The 14,417-nt window shown below is 49.2% G+C and overlaps 1 protein-coding gene across 4 annotated transcripts in view; it reads right to left on the bottom strand.

Annotated features, from left to right (window-relative positions):
• Positions 1-14,417, bottom strand: part of SAMHD1 (SAM and HD domain containing deoxynucleoside triphosphate triphosphohydrolase 1) — a 1,667,622-nt gene that overhangs the window by 1,598,500 nt on the left and 54,705 nt on the right. For 2 of the 4 annotated variants that reach the window (XM_085618924.1, XM_085618925.1), the window contains one exon: positions 10,113-10,198. The exons of the other annotated variants lie outside the window; for them this stretch is intronic. The gene's annotated coding sequence lies outside the window, so the exon portion shown is untranslated. The remainder of the gene's footprint in view (positions 1-10,112; positions 10,199-14,417) is intronic. 4 annotated transcript variants of the gene reach the window in all.

Raw genomic sequence — 14,417 nt, 5'->3', positions numbered from 1 at the left:
ACCTATCACAAAACAACCTGGTTTTGCAAAGGGGGTCCCATGAGTTTTTGGCCCCGGGCTTGGCGGCTATCTAGGGAAACCTACCAAACCCACACATTTCTGAAAACTAGACACCCGGGGGATTCCAGGGAGGTATGGCTTGCGTGGATCCCCCAAGTGAGGCACCGTTTTTATCGGGAGACCCGGGGGAACGCTGGGTGGTAGGAAATTTGTGTCAGCCCGGTGATGCCACAACTTTCCCACACAAAAATGTGTGAAAAAGGCGATTTTTCCAGCTAAATTTGAGGTTTGCAGGGCATTCTGGGTAAGGAAACGTTGGGGGATCCATGCAAGCCATACCTCCCTGGAATCCCCCGGGTGTCTAGTTCTCAGAAATGTATGGGTTTGGTAGGTTTCCCTAGATGGCCGCCGAGCACCGGGCCAAAAACCCAAGTGACCCCCCTTGCAAAACCAGGTCGTTTTGAGATAGGCAATTTTCATGTCGCCTCACTACGTTTTGGGCCCTTGTCTGTCGCGGGTACTTGAGCCTCCCACACAAGTGAGGCACCATTTTTACCGGGAGACCCAGGGGAACGCTGGGAGGTGGGAAATTTGAGATGGACTTCAGTATGGATTGTGGTGGACAGGCCTTCAAGGTTAACCCACAATTGACACCACTAGGGTACACCTGCTTGTGCTAAGACATCAAGCCTTCTAAGGTCTAGTGGGGCCTTCTACGGTCTAGCATGGGAATGTGCTCCCTCAGTACAGTGGTGTGGTCGACTGGTCATGAATGCGGAACCCGGTTCCCCAGTTCCAAATTCCACAGCTCTGGTCATAGTGCCACATCCCCACTGAACACCATACTTGCCCACTGAAACACGCACTGCCTTCAGCTGTAACCTAATTATACCCGCTATAAACACTTGGATGTGGCTCAATTCAAATTATGCACTTGATAAGAGTAATATGCTGCCTAAAAAAAGCAACCACTCATAGGGAATGCAAAGCATGTGAAATGTAAGCAGAAACAACATGGTTACCTAAACGATCTCTCACTAACTATTCAGAAATCAGCGAGTGGTTTCACCTGAAAAGTTATGGACATGACTAGAGGGCCCTGAAGGGAACCGTTTCACTGTCCATTGCTTACATCCTTACAAAACATAAGCAGTATGGTAGACCACATCCATAAACACAGAGCCATGGTGCACATTGTGTTTTCTAATTCACCCATCAACCAGGTATTGCAGTACCTCCAGGAATGGTACACTCTCCCACCCTGGAAACAACAATGCTGTTCAAATGAAGACGAGAAAACGAAAGTAGCACTTCACTGGCAAACTCTGTGATGCTGGTGTATTTGGATGTAAATAAAATCAATCTGGCCACTTTGCAACCCCTATGTCTTACTTTATTTCGCCCCCCCCTGGGAACAACAATGCTGTTCAAAGGAAGACGAGAAAACGAAAGTAGCGCTTCACTGGCAAACTCTGTGATGCTGGTGTATTTGCATGTAAAATAAAAAAAACAATCTGGCCACTTTGAAACCCCTCTGTCTTACTTTATTTTGCCCCCCACCCCCCCACGCTAGCAGCACCCACCGATCGCTAAAATCCCCCCTCCCCAGCCCCAAAACTCACCTTTACTCTCCGACGAGCAGGAAGCAAATGGCTTCCTGCGCCTCGGAGAGCAAAGGGGACACCTCCAATGACGTCAGTGCGCCTCGCGCGCTGACGTCATTGATGACGCGGGGGGAGGCAGGGGAAGGTCTTCCCCTGCCTTCCCAGTTAAAAAAAAAAAAAAAGGATCGACCACTCACGGGGGGAGCGCCAGCTCTTCCCCCGTGGGTGGGTGTCATGACGAGATGGTCTCGTCATGGGCACAGCGCGACTGTGCTCCATGACGAGACCATCTCGTCATGGGCACAGAAGGGGTTAAAATGGCCACCAAAAACACGGGATTCTTACTGCGCATGCGTCTACTTCAGCTACGCAGTATGACGTTTTCTATGCTTGGATGGAAATTCTTTGCAGCTGCGCAATAGCTTCTAAAATATCCGCTTAAAAATCACATGTTGATGTGCATGCTTTGCTGAAACTAAAATCTTGCAGTTCTACTAAATACGAAAGATTTATATAAGTAAATGGGGATAGAGTAGAGATAAGTGGTATACAGTGAAATTATTTTAGTTGAAATTCTAACACGTCTCTTTCTGACTTTATTAATAGTTCATATTTGGGCCTCGGAGGGTGACTGAAATCCCTACCCCATGTGACTTGTGCGCAAGTGCACTCAAACCCATCCGGAACCATGAGGATATCATTGAAACCTCGCCATGGCCGAACTGGCAACAATTTTGTGGAAAACGCACCGATCGACCTGTGAAGGGAAGGAGAAGAACTAAATTGTAAATACAATGTATTGATCATTACATTAAATGCGGATGGGAAATAAAGCTCGGGAAAGTAAAGTAAGAGGCGGGAACATAGAAAAATAAGCTTAAAGAAAATTATTACACCTAGCATGGTGTGAAGACCTCGCCCCTTGCCCTATCCAATCAGAATTAGGGGTTTTCACAATATTGAAACATTTGGGAGTGGTACATGAACATAGAATAGTATAATTGAGGTAGTTAGTTAGATACACGGAGATGCTGCAGAAGCGACGCAGAATTCGGAGGAGGGCATGCTCAGAGACCACACGAGAAACCAAGAACCAAACTGAATGCTGAAGACTCCAGTCCTCTAGAAGGGGATCGCGGAAAAATCGAAGAGGCACATATCAGAAGGGGCTTGCGGAAGAATCAAGGAGAATAGTGCCAGAGAGGGGTGCGACGCTGGCGTTGCACTTAGAAGAGGTCACCTTCCCCGTCCTGAACCTGTCCTGATCCTTGGTTTCCCGAACTGTCCTGGAGACTCCATCTGACGCTTTGGCCAGGAATTCGTCCTCACACCATCCTAGATAATGAATATGCTACTTACCAGTATGCATCTGTTCTTGGCATGTAGGGCTGCTGACATTCATATCTGTGCATAGATCGCCGCCTAGTGTTGGGTCCGGATGTTTGCACGTTGTTGTCCTGGAAGAGTCTTCGAAGTATCCTTGGATAGGGGACTCCTCCCCTGGACTACAGTGCGCATGGGCATCCTCTCCATCCTCAGATTGTTTTTCGCCATTGTGGCAGTGATGGAGTAGATACAGAAAGTGATGACCATGCTTACAGTAATTCTGAGAGCTGCAGCTGCTACAGACGCCGGGGAGGAGGGAGGGCGATATGAATGTCAGCAGCCCTACATGCCAAGAACAGATGCATACTGGTAAGTAGCATATTCAGTTCGAGGCATGTGGGCTGCTGAATTCATATCTGTGCATAGAATGTATAGCAGTGCCCTCTATTAGCGGCGGCTACCCGTGCCAGCTGCAGCGGTCTGAAAAAGGGTTTTGAGAACAGCCTGTCCTACAGCTGCCTGCTGTTTTGATTGCACATCTACACAATAGTGTTTGGTAAATGTGTGTGTAGTGGACCAGGTGGCTGCTCTACATATATCATGCAGGGGAATATTTCCTAGAAAAGCCATGGAGGCCCCTAACTTACGTGTTGAGTGGGCTCGTGGGGGAATAGTTAATGTGCGTTTTGCCTTTTGATAACAAATTTGGATACACTTAACTATCCATCTGGCTATCCCCGCTTTGGAGATGGCGTTACCTTTGTGGTGTGGGGCAAAGGCAACGAACAGTTGTTTTGTCTTCCTAAAGGGTTTGGTCCTGTCGATGTAATACATGAGGGCCCTTTTGACATCTAGTGTGTGGAGTGCCCTTTCCGCGACAGTTTGTGGGTTTTGGAAGAAAACGGGCAGTTCAATAGTTTGATTGATGTGGAACTGCGATATTACCTTGGGCATGAATTTGGGGTTGGTACGTAGTACGACCCTGTTGGCATGAACCTGTATAAATGGCTCTTGAACTGTTAGTGCCTGGAGTTCACTAACTCTTCTTAAAGAAGTGATCGCTACCAGGAAAGCTACTTTCCAGGTGAGGAATTGAATCTCGCATGAGTGGAGAGGTTCAAAGGGTGGACCCATCAGGCGTGTGAGGACCAGGTTGAGGTTCCACATTGGAGCTGGTGGGTGGCTTGGTGGAATGACTCGTTTGAGTCCTTCCAAGAATGCTTTGATGGCAGGCACTCTGAATAGAGAGAGGTGCTGCCTGGTTTGTAGATAGGCTGATATTGCGGTCAAATGGACACGTATAGAGGTGTACGCCAGATTGCATCGGTATAGGTGTAGGAGGTAACAAATGATGTTTTGGATGGATGCGTCCAGCGGGTTAATGTCATTATTACCGCAATAAATGACAAACCTTTTCCATTTGGCTGCATATCAAGCCCTTGTAGTGGGTCTCCTGGCCTCCTTGATGATGTCCATACAGTCAGGTGGCAGGTTGAGATAGCCAAACTCTAGGACTTCAGGAGCCAGATTGCCAGGTTCAGCTGTTGCGGATCTGGGTGCTGAATCTCTCCATGGTTCTGCGTCAAATGCGCGGGTTTGATCCGCAGCCTTTGATGCGGCACCACGGAAAGTTCGAGGAAGGTGGTGTACCATGGCTGGCGTGCCCACGTAGGAGCAACTAGGACGAGTGTCAGGGAGTGTTGTCTGAGTTTGCGAGCCACCAGCGGTATTAACGGCGCTGGGGGAAAAGCGTACGCAAATCTGCCGGACCAGCTCATCCATATCGCATTGCCCTGCGACTGCGGATGTGGGAACCTGGCGGCAAAGCTTTGGCATTTTGCGTTTTCGCTTGTGGCGAACAGGTCTATCTCTGGATGACCCCACTGCTGGAAGTACGGCTGGAGTACTGATGGGTGTAATTCCCACTCGTGCATCTGGTGGCTGTGTCTGCTGAGCAGATCCGCCATTTGGTTGTCCTTGCCGGGGAGGGGTTCCGCCATGAGGAACATGTTCCTCTGAATGGCCCACTTCCACATGCTCTGAGCCAGATGAGACAACTGTGGAGAGTGCGTTCCTCCCTGCTTCTGTATGTAGTACATTGCGGTCATGTTGTCCGTCCGGATCAACACGACCTTGTTGCACAGATGTACTTTGAATGCCTTCATGGCTAGGAAGATTGCCATCAGTTCCAGAAGGTTGATGTGCATTTTCTTCTGTTGTGTCGTCCATAGTCCCTGCACTGTGTAGTGGAGTACATGAGCTCCCCATCCCTGGAGAGACGCGTCCGCTGTCAGTACTATTTGTGGAACAGGCTCTTGGAACGGTCGGCCCTTGCAAAGGTTTTGTGGATTCCACCAATGCAGAGAGTTGTATGCCCGACCGCTCACCAACACTAGGTCTTTCAACTGTCCTTGAGCCGGATTCCACTGACGTGCCAAGCACTCCTGAAGCGGGCGCATATGTAATCTCGCGTGCGGGACTATGAAAATGCAGGAGGCCATCATGCCTATCAACTGCATGAACACTCGCGCAGGAAGGTTTGAACTTGGAAATCAGCATTTGCATGCTGTTGATCCTCACTAAATTTGGCTGAGCTGTGGCCGCCAGAGTGTCTATAGTCGCACCCAGGTACTGTTGTACGTGTGCGGGCTGGAGATGGGATTTTGGGTAATTTAGTGAGAATCCCAGACTGTGAAGGAGGTGAATGGTGCGGGACATGTGGCTGGCACATTGCTGGGCTGACTTCGCTTGAACGAGCCAGTCGTCCAGGTAGGGGTAGACGTGTATGTGCTGCCTCCGTAGATGTGCCGCCACAGTAGCTAGGCACTTTGTGAAGACCCTGGGCGCTGTTGTCACGCCGAAGGGCAGGACTTTGAATTGATAGTGTTGTCCCTGAACAGTGAACCTGAGGTATTTTTTGTGTGAGGGGTGAATGGGTATGTGGAAATACGCATCCTTGAGGTCCAGTGTGGCCAGGAAGTCTCCCTGCTTGAGAAGCGGAAGGACTTGCTGGAGAGTGAGCATGTGAAAGTGCTCGGAAAGAATGTACCGGTTCAGGGGTCTTAGGTCTAGTATAGGCCTGAGTGACCCGTCCTTTTTCGGTATTAAAAAGTAGAGGGAGTACACTCCCGTACCGTGCTCGTGGACGGGTACGACCTCTATAGCGCCTTTTAGAAGCATACTTTGCACCTCTTGCTGTAAGAGCGTTAAGTGCTCTGAGGACATAGGACGGTTTCTTGGAGGTATTGTGGGTGGAATGGAGGTTAGCTCTAGACAGTAACCGTATTTGACAATATCTTTGACCCACCTGTCCGTGGTGATGGAGTTCCACGTGGACAGGAACCTTTGTAGCCTTCCCCCGACAGGTGTTATGTGGTCGGGAGGAAGGGAGAGGGCGTCACTGCTTGTTCTTGGGGGAGGACCTGGTGTTGCCGTAGCCGCGTCCTCTGCCCTTTGTACTGGAGCCACGATATCCACCCCGGGTGTTTTTATCGTAGGTGGTTTGGGTATTGCCTTTGTTGTATGTCTGCTGTGACCCCTGTCCTCTACCTGCTCCTCTATTTCCGGGGCGACGAAAGGAGCTGCTCCGAAAGGACTGAGTCTGGAGAGCCCCCATGGACTTTGCAGTGTCCGTGTCCTTCTTTATTTTCTCAAGGGCTGTGTCAACCTCCGGCCCGAATAAATAGTCGGGGTTGACAGGTTGGTTTAGTATATTATTTTGCACCTCAGGTTTGAACCCGGAGATTCGCAACCAGGCATGTCGTCGCAGCATGACGCTTGTGTTTATGGCCCTGGCCGCCGTGTCTGCGGCATCTAGTGCACACTTGATGGAAGCATTTGTGAGTAGCTGTCCCTCTCTGATAAGAATTTCTGCACCTTCTTTAAACTGGTCAGGGAGATGTTGGAGTAGTTGCTCCATTGTATCATAGTGCGCTCTATCGTAGCGAGCGAGGAGCGCTTGAGTGTTGGCTATGTGCCATATGTTGGCAGCCTGGGCGGCAACTCGCTTGCCAGAGGTCTCTAAAACCTTGGACTCTTTGTCCGGGGGAGGAGCGTCACCTGTCGTTTGCGAGTGTGCCCTCTTGCGAGCATTCGCAACGACAATGGAGTCGAGAGGTAATTGGCCTCTGATGTAAGTAGGGTCCCCAGGTGTTGATCTGTACTTTTTGTCGATCCTGGGGTTTATCACCCTTGCCCTGGTGGGTTCCTTGAAGATGTCCTTGGCTGGTTTGAGGACTCCTTTCAACATGGGCAGAGTCTTTACATGCCTTTCCGAGGAAGCGAAAGTGTCCATAAGGAAGTCGTCTTCCACGGTGTCAGAGTGAAGCTGCACTCCATGATTATTTGCAGCACGTTCAATAAGAGCGTTGAACGCTGCAGTGTCCTCTGTCGGAGATGTTTTCGCTCCATAGAGTTGTGGGTCCTGTGCATCTAGAGGTGCACTGGGGTCTGCAGGGTCGCCCCAAGTTTGATCAGGGTCCTGTTGGTCATCAGGGTCCATGTCTCCGTGGTAAGGGACTTGGTCATCCATATAGTCTGCCAACGCATCCGTGTCGGAGTGTGTGGGAGAGAGAGAGGGGAGAGAGTCCACAGGCAGCTTTCTTTTTAGTGGGATCCTGAAAGGGTCCAAGGGTGGCTCTGAAGTTATCCTCCGGTCATGGATAATCATCCTGCCGGTGTTGGCGTCGATGTAATGTGACGGAGACGTCTCAGCAGGTGTAACCGTGGTGTGGGTGACCCGTGTCCTGAGTTGGAACATTTTCGGGATCGTGGATGGCGGCAGGCCAAAAGTTATGTTGGCTGGCGCCGAAGAGGCTGCTTGAGCTTTTAGTGGGCCGGAGCCCGATGTGTTCTGGAGGACCGCTTGGGTTTTGCTGCTTTGTGCTGCAACGGTTCGCACTTGAAGCGCTTTCGAGGCCTTAGCGCCCACCAGGTTTGTAGAGGCGGCCGTGGACTTTTTCGGCGCCGGTGGGTCATCGGGTCGAGGGGCGGAAATGGCCGTCGACGTCTTCGATGCAGGAGGCGTCGGCGTTGCCGTGGAAGCGACGTGAGACGCAGCAGGTGGTATGACCTTTGGTTTAGGAGTCGAGCAGGTTTGATGGCACCGAGGGCCTTTTTCCGTATGCCGACTCCGGCGTCGGCCGCTTCAAGTTCGGCACCGAAGTCTCGTTTGGTGCGCTCGGTGCCGATGCGTGTCGCTGGCGTCGAAGGTGTGGAAGGCCTCGATCCGACTAGCGCCACTTTCGGTTTCGGTTTCATTTGTACCGGTGCAGCTTTCGGTTTCGGTTTGGTAGAAGGGAAACCAGCCGGTTTAGGTAACAATGGCTGCCGCTGAACGTCCGAGGCCGGGCCCGAGGGCGGGGCCGAAGAACCGCGGGATAGGTCTCGGGTAAGGCCCGAAGGCGATCCCTCGACCGGAGCCATAGACTGTGGCACTGGGCCCTCGTCAGTCTGAACGGGTAGGCCTTGCTCGTCATTGGAGCTACTCTCTTCGGCCCCTAAGGCCTCATCGTCGTCTCCTACCTCGGTGTTGTCTTCATCTCTGCGAAAGAGTGATTCGTCGACGTCGTCCGAATCGGAGTCATGTTCGGAACCGGGATTGGAGGGTAGGATTTCCAACTCCTCGACATCTTCGGCGTTGAAGATGTCTGCCGGGGCCGGTGCCACGTGCTGCGCTTCTAGTCTCGCCGCTCGTCGATTCCGTAGAGTCTTCTTGGAACGGAACCGGGCACAGGCCATGCATGTCGATTCGTTGTGGTCCGGCGACAAGCATTTGTTGCACACCGGGTGGACATCGATATGGGGATATTTCGCGTTGCATACTGGGCACCTCTTGAATGGTGTCCTCGACTCCATCGTCGGTGTCGTCGATGGTCAGGTAAAAAGCGAAAAGTTGTTTCCGAAGTTAGTAAGCTAACAGGTAGGGTCGAAACCGATCGAGTGAACACTACCGACGCTAACTAAAGGCCTTTTGGCCTCGACTAAGTTTTTTCCTAACTGGAGTTAAGATAGCACATCCGAACCCAATGGCGGAAAAAAACAATCTGAGGATGGAGAGGATGCCCATGCGCACTGTAGTCCAGGGGAGGAGTCACCTATCCAAGGATACTTCGAAGACTCTTCCAGGACAACAACGTGCAAACATCCGGACCCAACACTAGGCGGCGATCTATGCACAGATATGAATTCAGCAGCCCACATGCCTCGAACCTATAATTCTGTGTAGTATGTGCTTGTACTACTCTCTGTTTTCTCCCTTCCAGGTACTGTTATCATTATATCTGTGATAGAGATTTTATATTGAATTATTCGGATTTCTTTCTTGAGGACGGTGTTTGAAATGTGATTGGTGTCTTTGACTCACAAAATTATTGATTAGATAAAGTTTTTTAAACTTCAAGTCTGTGGTTATTTGAGAATAAACCGTTAAATTTCATTTCTAGCTATTCATCTAGCAACTAGATTCATTGGTAATTCATTATCAGAGATTGGGTTGGTAAGAATTGCTAAAGGTAAATACCATCTCACAGGTATATCAAAATTGACCCCAGCGGTACTACTAGCTTATGTATGAATGTTTATGGGCCCAGGTGAGTATATGGTGTGTGAGTAACCCAAGCTGGTAACCCGCTGGATCAGTTTTTCTTGGTAGCAGAGCTATGGTTTAGAGATCTAGTTAGTAAGATAGAAAATATTGTGGATTAAATTATTATTTTATGTATTGACCAAACCCATGTGTTTTTGTTTTATGTTGTCTGGAAATTCCCGGGAATATTGAATCCCGGGTGGTGAATGGAAGCCACACTGCAGTGAGGTTACTTGTCATGATTAAGAGAAGGTGCTGAAAGTTATGCAGAATTAGAAGCACTGATTTAGGGATTATTTCTTTGGATAAAAGTGAGATTAATTGGTAGCAAAGGAGTCTGTTGGTGAAACTTTGGTCTTATATCACCTAGAAAGGGTAATACTGAAGGAGTAGCAGGTTCTCTGATGTTTAAGTGAAGAGTAAGCGGAAAGGTTTTACTCGTAGTGTGTGAAGAGTAAGCGGAAAGGTTTTACGCGCAGCAAAAGAAATTGAATATTCTTTGAATTTAGAGAATATGACAAAGTAGCGAATGTTTCTATGTTGTTAATTAATGCAATGTACATGCAAAATTATGAGAAAATAAGTTTTCGCATTACCTTGTAAAGGAGGGGTCAGTCGCAGGTTCCTACACTGAAGTCACAGGTAGCCGCGCTGGGATTGGTTCATAACAGCGGGCGTGAAGCTGATGCAAAATTGTAAAGGAGGGGTCAGTAGAAAGGAGTGAGACTGACGTCACAGAAAAGCAGCGCAAGTATTGGTTAAACAAATACGTAAGACAAAAGCTGATTGGTTACAAGAATAAAAAACGCACTGGTATTGGAGAAGCATTAGAGTAAAAGCGAACATCTGATTGGTCTTAAACATAGAAGCCCCAACAATAATAATATCCAGTGGAGTTTGTATGTACGATCAAACATTAATAGGGACTCGTCCAGACAGAAGGTATTTAGGTTTCGCCTAAGAGCAGTACATAAAAGGAAGATCTCACACAATGTACAGAGAGAAAAGGAAATTGTCATTTATGCAGAAAATTAAAAATTATTTTAAAAAGGATATGTAAGACCTGGGGTCTCCAGGCCCTAAGGGGGTAACGTGACACGAGCGGCTGGGCACCCAAAGTGTTAAGCGACCATACAACACTCGCATCCTTTGAAGCAGTAAACGCACACAATAATGGACGCCACACAATAAGGTGAATGCAAATTAATCAGATTTTATCTAATCAAAGGAGCACACACGGTAATCTTGGAGGGCAATGTATCTTAACTTGTACACATTAACATTTGCATTACAGCTTCTCATTACCTGTACACTTTAACATGTGCATTACAGCATCTCATTACGGTTACCTCGGCAATACCTGCAGTATGAACTTCCCTAGTGCTGCGGGCCGGGGCCTGCACACGTGGCGCTACTGATGTCTACGAAGAAACAAAGGCACATGAGCATAACTTGCGGTCGTATAATGTTTGCCTAGCACCCTGAGCATAAGTGTTGTGGGTACAGGAAGCGCCTTGCACTTGGGACCTCCACTGGAGAATGGAGCGCTTGAGACCACAGACTGAGGTTACCCACTAATTGGAATTAGCACGCTCTGAGCGCTTGTGAATGCAACACATGGGATCAGCGCTCCTTAGACTTAGAACGCATTGCGTACTGGTGAATACACAGGAATGATCAGCGCTACTGAGACATAGAACGCATTGAGCACTGGTAAATACAATTGGACGATCAGCGCTACTCCAACATAGAACGCATTGAGCACTGTTGAATACAAAGGAATGATCAGCGCTACTGAGACATAGAACGCATTGAGCACTGGTAAATACAATTGGACGATCAGCGCTACTCCAACATAGAACGCATTGAGCACTGTTGAATACAAAGGAATGATCAGCGCTACTCCAACATAGAACGCATTGAGCACTGTTGAATACAAGGGAATGATCAGCGCTACTGAGACATAGAACGCATTGAGCACTGGTAAATACAATGGAATGATCAGCGCTACTGAGACATAGAACGCATTGAGCACTGGTAAATACAATTGGACGATCAGCGCTACTCCAACATAGAACGCATTGAGCACTGTTGAATACAAAGGAATGATCAGCGCTACTGAGACATAGAACGCATTGAGCACTGGTAAATACAATTGGACGATCAGCGCTACTCCAACATAGAACGCATTGAGCACTGTTGAATACAAAGGAATGATCAGCGCTACTCCAACATAGAACGCATTGAGCACTGTTGAATACAAGGGAATGATCAGCGCTACTGAGACATAGAACGCATTGAGCACTGGTAAATACAATGGAATGATCAGCGCTACTGGGACATAGAACGCATTGAGCACTGTTGAGTCCTGCGAACGGCAGTCCCCAGGAGAGGGTAATCCCACGTAGGGGAGACTCACAATTACGGCGGGAAATCCCACGGAGGGGGGAAAGTCACAGTCTCTGCATGCGGTGTCGTTCCCACTTGGCAGGGGGCGCACCGGGCTGTGGAAATATGGATTTTTCTGTTCAGCTATGTCCCCTATCTTGGACCCCAACGGTTTCATGTATGAATCACAAGTACATGTATGTTCCCTCCAGTTCCAGTTATGAAGACGCAAACTCATGTGCGTCCACCGTCAACATGTCCTCTTTCAGATCCGCCATGAATAGGCTGGATATTCCATTCCTAAGTATGAAAGGCCACCGGCTTTATATGGTTCACTTATGCCATTTTACAGTCCAGGCAAGTAGGCCCTGATTCTGTCATCAAGCTTTTCTTGCTTTCTGCCTCTGAAGCTCCAGTCTGAGCCTGCATCTGTGACCATGAACTTTGTCTCATTCCCTGCGCGGCTCACGATGCCTGACATCAGCCTGTTGCCTGCCAAAAACTGTATTTCACCTTCGAAATTATCTGCTCCGCTCCCTGCCCAATGCATTCCTGTCTAGTAGTTTAAGTAAACATTCTTCCAGCTACCGAGCAAAGGCCCGGCTTCTCTGTCTTTATGCAAGTAATTCATAGCCTTATTATTATGGAAGACTTCTGCCCTCGCATCTAGTGTAGACACTTAGACGCTTGTACACGCACTAACAGTCAGTATAGGCAGTATAGAATAAGATTCTATTCTAAGAGACCTCTCTTTTGGATAACATAGTTCTTTAAACATAGGATGTCAGATATGATTTGGGATTAGGTTGACTTGACCCTCCAGACATCTGTCGCCACATGTAGAGCTAAATGTCAAGTCCCCTTCACCCCCTAGTTGCACGTCAATCACACGTCATGTTGCTGCGCGCGCATTACTGCCAAGTATTTCTGCTGACATTGCGAAATTCTTTCATGGAACCACCCTATTATGACATCACACCTGATGACGTTCTTTAGTCACACCCAGTTACGCCTATTTTTGCTACGTATGTATCTCTTATCTACACTATCAATTGTTACGCCTCTTGCATTTGCTTCACTGTAATGCCTATTGTATAAAAGTGATTAATTATCAATAAAGTATGTACTTCACTTCCTGAACCTTCGTGGTGATGGAACTTGGAGCAACCGATTCGAATCGTCCATTGGAATAAAGCCCATTCCGAACCTCTAATACCACGGATTCTGCCTCTTATTTACTGAGCTATTTTTATTATGTTTCTGTATCAAATTAAGTCCCGATTAAGTCCCGGTAATTAAATTATTTACCACAGGGCCTTCCCACGACTCCCGGGGAGCGAGTCTCAGGCCGCCACACGGCCGCGCTACCTCCCAGCCCCCGGGGGTTACCTTGGTCTCGTCGCTCGGTTCCGCTCCGGGCCCTTCTTCCGATGCGTGCAGCGGCGCGGGACACTCCCGGACACTCGCTCTTCCTTCTGACGCTGCGACGGCAGCGGCGGGGCCCCGGGCTTCTCCGCAGGCCCCGACTTGGCACTGACACTTCCCTGAGGCCTACGGGCCGCGGCGGTGATCGCATTGCGGGTCCTTGCACCGGGGGGGGGGTCACAAATTAAGCGGGAGCTCGGCCAGCTCCGCGCTCGACAGCAGATCCGCACAGGGGGTCACAGGTCAGGTCTGGCAGCGCAGGAAACACAGCGCCAGTACTTGGTCGATCCCCAGCAGTCAGGCAATCAGTCGTTTCATGAAGTTACAATATTCGCTTTGGCATGAAGTTTCAGGATGTCGCTTCTGCAGTTTCAATATTCAGTCTTTGTGGCGCAGATGATACTGGCGCCCTTGGGGTTCTGTTCCTTGGGGGGTAGGGGATGAGTTGGCGACTAGGTCCTTCCTAGTCAGGCTGGGCAGAGGTTCCCTGGGTCCTCCTACTGCTGGGCAAGATCAGTGGGTTTCACAGGATCCCTCACTCACTTAAGAGACAGCACCTAAGCCCTGTCACTCTCAGAGGCATAAGTCCCTGGCTAGGCCCTACCGCCTACACTCCGGCATGGATTCACCAGCTCTGCTTCACCCGAACTGGCCAACTGACTGGAAAAAGTTCCCTCCCTCACTTATGTATCCCTAGGTCAGGTGACCTCTAGCCAAGGCGGCAAAAGTAAAAACCCCACCTCCCTTCTAGAAGGTTCCAGCACATTCCAGGAGCTTCCCCATTCTACCTATGGGACAAAAAAGGCGGGCTGGTGTCGCAATATTGTTGTGGGGTTCCAGCCAGCTCCTGGCAGCTATGAAAGACCACTCTGCAGTAGCAGGGGTCTGTGGCAGCCATCTTGGGAGAAGGGAGCACCTGCACCTTAACACTGGTTGGCAATGAAAAGGCGCCCAGAGACCTAAGTCCAACATCAAAAATGAGGGTGGAAAAAATGAGGCACGATCAAAAATAGATGGGGAGACTACCCTAGGGCTGACAGGTCCAACAGGATAAATCCATTAAAACTAGAGAAGGAGGGGGTGCGTGG

The sequence above is a fragment of the Triturus cristatus genome, chromosome 7 (genome assembly GCF_964204655.1).
Source record: "Triturus cristatus chromosome 7, aTriCri1.1, whole genome shotgun sequence".
NCBI classification, from domain to species: domain Eukaryota; kingdom Metazoa; phylum Chordata; class Amphibia; order Caudata; family Salamandridae; genus Triturus; species Triturus cristatus.
This window is presented reverse-complemented; position numbering and strand designations above follow the sequence as displayed.